The sequence below is a fragment of the Miscanthus floridulus genome, chromosome 4 (genome assembly GCF_019320115.1).
Source record: "Miscanthus floridulus cultivar M001 chromosome 4, ASM1932011v1, whole genome shotgun sequence".
Taxonomy (NCBI): domain Eukaryota; kingdom Viridiplantae; phylum Streptophyta; class Magnoliopsida; order Poales; family Poaceae; genus Miscanthus; species Miscanthus floridulus.
The window spans coordinates 78,083,159-78,087,582 of record NC_089583.1 but is presented as its reverse complement, the minus strand read 5'-3'; the positions used below and the strand labels follow the sequence as shown (position 1 = coordinate 78,087,582).

At 49.8% G+C, this 4,424-nt stretch overlaps 1 non-coding gene across 1 annotated transcript; it reads left to right on the top strand.

Annotated features, from left to right (window-relative positions):
- Positions 1-107, top strand: LOC136553019 (small nucleolar RNA R71). The gene has a single exon (XR_010782926.1). It is a non-coding gene; the product is annotated as a small nucleolar RNA R71 (small nucleolar RNA).
- Positions 108-4,424: the final 4,317 nt, after the last annotated feature.

Sequence of the window (4,424 nt, the reverse complement as noted above, 5' to 3'; positions counted from 1 at the left end):
ATCCCATGGTATGGGTAGGCAAGGATGTATTCTTGTAGCCTCTCCCATGCCTCGGGGATGGATTCCATAGTATTCTGCTGGAAATTTGAAATTCTCCCCCTCAGGGCGTTGGTTTTGCCCATAGGGAATAATTTCATGAGGAACGCCATGGAGCATTTAGCCCACATGCTAACAACTTCCTTGTCCTTATAAAACCATTGCTTTGCCTTCCCCATGAGGGAGAAGGGAAACAAATAGAGCCTGATGTTCTCTGGTGCGACATATTTTATGATGATAATGTCGGAAGTGTTGAAGATGTGCGTTGGCATCCTTGCTAGGCAAACCACAGAAAGGGTTTGCCTGCACCATTGTGATCAGCCTGGTCCAGAGTTCAAAGTTTCCATTTCCCTTGTTGACAGCGGGCCCAACAAGCATGCTAGTAATAGCGGGGATGGACTACTCGTGGAGTGACTTTTGGGCCATAGCGGTAGTAGCAGATGGTGCGGGGGTGACTGGTTCATTTGTTGGTGGAGTGGCAGAAGAGGAAACAGTACGAGACCAGTTCTTCCTTAGGAGTGCCTTTGGATTTTTGGTGAAGTTCGTCGGCAAATCAAAACCAGTCTAACACTATCCTGTTTTCACCCACAACAGGAGAAAACAAGCAAAGTTATCCTGTTATGAGCAATGGCTACTACACATGCATATTATCATGAACATGTCCTAATAGATTCTTTTAACCGATGCCTTCCCCGGCAACAGCGCCAGAAATGCTTGATGGCATTTCTAAATGCAATCACCAAGTATGGAGTTTTTAAGTCCATCCCTGGCAACGGCCCCAAAAATGCTTGTTGGCATTTCTTAGCGCAATCACTAGGATTGGTGTTTCCTAGCAATAGCACCAGAAATGATGTGAATATTCTACAACCGCATGGATATATCGTTGTAGCATTTCACTCGGAAGTATTTAGGTATCGTTCATTTATATTTTCCTAAAGGAAGGCATGGTGTAAAAGTCTCAAGTAGGGACATGGTCAAGATAACATGACTGTATAATAGACCAAAGTCCATAACAGGGGTCACTATAAACTCACTTCGGACACCGGCTTATACTTGGTTTGCCAAGCACCTCTGGCCTCCAGCTCTACGTCATATCCGGACATGGGGGATTACGAAGGACAGATAGGGCTGTCACCACCTGCCGTCTACCCCTCAACCATGGGATACGAGGCAAATGAAGGTAACTTCTAACATAGACACCACGTCTACGCTATTGGTTACTACTCTAGCAGTGGCTAGGAACTTCTGTGTTTATCAGGAGTCCTCTTATTAGCGCATCCGCCATGGGGATGGACGATGAACCCACAAGAATATAATGACCAAAACTAATCTTAAGTAGAACTCACTACCTCAATTGAGGTCTTGGTCTAAACATGTTTGTTGTATGAAAGGTTAAGCATAGAGTTCTATATGCTAAACTAATAACATAAGAACTTAGCTCTAATTCATAAGCATAACTATATTGATAATATGAGAGCAAGTACAAAAGGAAACTCTTGATATTATTCATACCAAAAGGCTCAAGTTGCTCAAGCTCTCCAATGTAGCTTCTCCTAGCTCCAACTACTAAAAATAGTAAAAAGAATACAAGTGGAGGAAGAGAGGCTCTTGTGTTGTGCTATGTGTTTGAAGAGAGCTCCACCCCTCTTTTTATACAAGCACGAAGGTCAGTTTGGCTCTAGTAAATTAGGAAACTACCCTATACCGCATCAGCATGCCACCATGCAACCACCTGCAGAGGATGGGCCCAGGCTGCGCCGTCTAGGGTGTGGGCGCACCCAGGGTGCGGGCGTACCCTGGCTAGCTCACCTGGCCACCACCTTTGCCAAGTGGGCTAGGGGCTAGGCCTGGGTCCCTCCCACATCAGTGCTCGGCCTAGGTTTTGTTGTGAAGGTGGGATTCTACTTATTCCTTTGCGCGGATTCTGCTTTACGCTTTGTCGAAAGGCGCACTTTGATCACATTTTCCACGTATTCCAGATATATGTCCTGCAAAATACTAATTCTCCAATACATGTGGAAACATGTCAATATAAATTACATATATGTGTAAGTCATGCTAGTTTTCCTCTTTTTTCATCTTAATTGGTGGTCGGATTCGGTCGATAAGCACCGCCAACAATGGTCTCGTGGGTCGGGTCTTCAACTCCCAAGTAGTCACACAACAAGGTCGCCCACCGCTTCAAGGGTTGGACTCGCTGCTCGATCATAGTTCGTAGGACCATGACGCCAGCCGATTCGGCCGACACCCGACCCTCGAGGATCTATAAGATCTCAATCACCTTCAATAGTCGCGCCTTCTTGCACCCCTAACTCCACGTGGCTAGCATCACCGACGCAACATTAGAGAAAGGAGGGTGGGGAGCAGTGGCATCATCCCGAATGTAGAACCAGTGTTCATGCCAGCCAGAGTTCGAAGATTTTAGCGGCAAGCATGGGTAGCTACGAGAGACCCTATGGCACATCAAAAGATTCATCTCGCCCATGGGAGCAAGCACGCTGTCGTCAGAACCATACACCTTGCGGGTTTTCACCTCGAAAACCCTCTGAAATAGGTCTTTGTTGGGCACTATCCCCAGGAAGGCCTCGCACACGATGACGAAGCCTGCCAGCTGTGACACCGCATTGGGAGGAAGGTGCTGCAGCTGGACTCCATACTTGCGAAGGAAACCGTGGAGGAAGTCAGACGTCGGGATCACAAACCCACGCTTGTGGAGGTCGATGAATGACATCGCCTCCCCAGGTTGTGGGTGAGGCACCACCTTGCTGATAGGGGCCCTCCACCCGGTGACCTCCTTTAGTGCAAGGTGACCCTTTGCCACGAGGCGCTACAACTTCGCCTCCATCACCAACGAAGGTATCCACTCTCCCATCTCATGACACAGGCAAAAGCAGTGGAGCAGATGGCAATGGCGGCGACCCACGCGACCTAGAGGTAAAGCTCACGAACTCGACCCCTTTCCTTGTATCTCTCGTTCAAATTGCAGGAGCGGTGGTAGAAGGCGAGAACAAGGTAAGGGATCATCTCAGATAGAGGGAGCTATTTATGTGGCGGCAATCAGGGAAGCGAACCACACCCGCATGAATTTCACCCTAGTACGGGCCCTACAAGCCCTTAAGAAATGAGTCAGCACACCATAACGTGTAGGGATGCCATTAAGACGTAGAATCCAGGGAGGTCGACCGCCCCTAGGATTCACGCACAGAGCACCTCACGGTCATCATGACCATAGAACGCGCACGCGATCACATGCCAAGTGAACGCCGATATGCCACGACTGTGGCAAGGGAGGCTCGATAGCCCCTAAGCCCATGTGCAAGGTCACCGGTCGTGACCATGACCCAACGTCGTTCTTAGGAAATCCACTCCTAGGCCTGTCCTTAAAAGGGCTCGAGGCCACAAAGGGATAGGGACAGGGAGGAGATGGGCCCCTGTGGCTCTAATCGGTGGTGCGGAGCCACACGACCATCTCTCTCTATGTTCAAGTCGTCCACTTCAAAGTCTCCTGGGTTGACCCCCTCTAGCGGGGAGGCATCTTGTCCCTTGGCCGCTATGGAGGCGGTTGGGGACCGACGAGATTGACGACCGATGAATTATGGGACGTCACTCAACGAGGCATAGCCGAACTCCACATCGATTGGGGAGGTTATCGAGTCTGGCTTGAATTACCCATCGACTTCGATGAGGCACACTGCTTTGACCACGTGGTTACGGTGGACATGCCTCTCCCCACGTGGGGTGAAACCAAAATTTGCCTATAGCAAGACACCATGACCCCTCGGGTCACGAAGGGCATCAGGGAAAGAAGGAAGTGGGCGCTAGTGGCCCCACTATTAGGACGAGGCCCAACCTCAACCGCTTCTCGCTTCCTCCCTGAGACCTAGATTCTCGGCCTTCAAATGGATAGCAACGCATCCACCGAGGATCACAACCTAGACGGCGCCAGGTCAAGACATTGATCCTCGGTTAGGGAAGGCATCTCAGAAACCCTAGCGCCGCCCGAAAAACACTCCTTCTCTCCCAGAAATTCTCCTCTTCCCTCGCTCTCTTAACATCTAACCGATCGGAAATAGCTCATGGCTACAACCATGGGTGTCTCAAATGGTAGAAAGGTCTCCATTTATACGCCCGGGATGGACTGAGTAGCCCAAAACCCCCATGCTGTGTGGTGAACCACGGAAGGTCGCAACCATCGTTAGATGCTCGTGTAAGGTCAGGAAAATTGAGACCCTCACAAAGGCGAACTCGTATGACGTCGATGAGACTACTCGATCCTGCCTGGGTCACAAGCCTTACAAGCAGCACACTAACACAGCACATAATAGGGCTCGGTGGTCATGTACCACATCAGGGCACCCGAACAGGATGGGACACAATGGCCACCTATC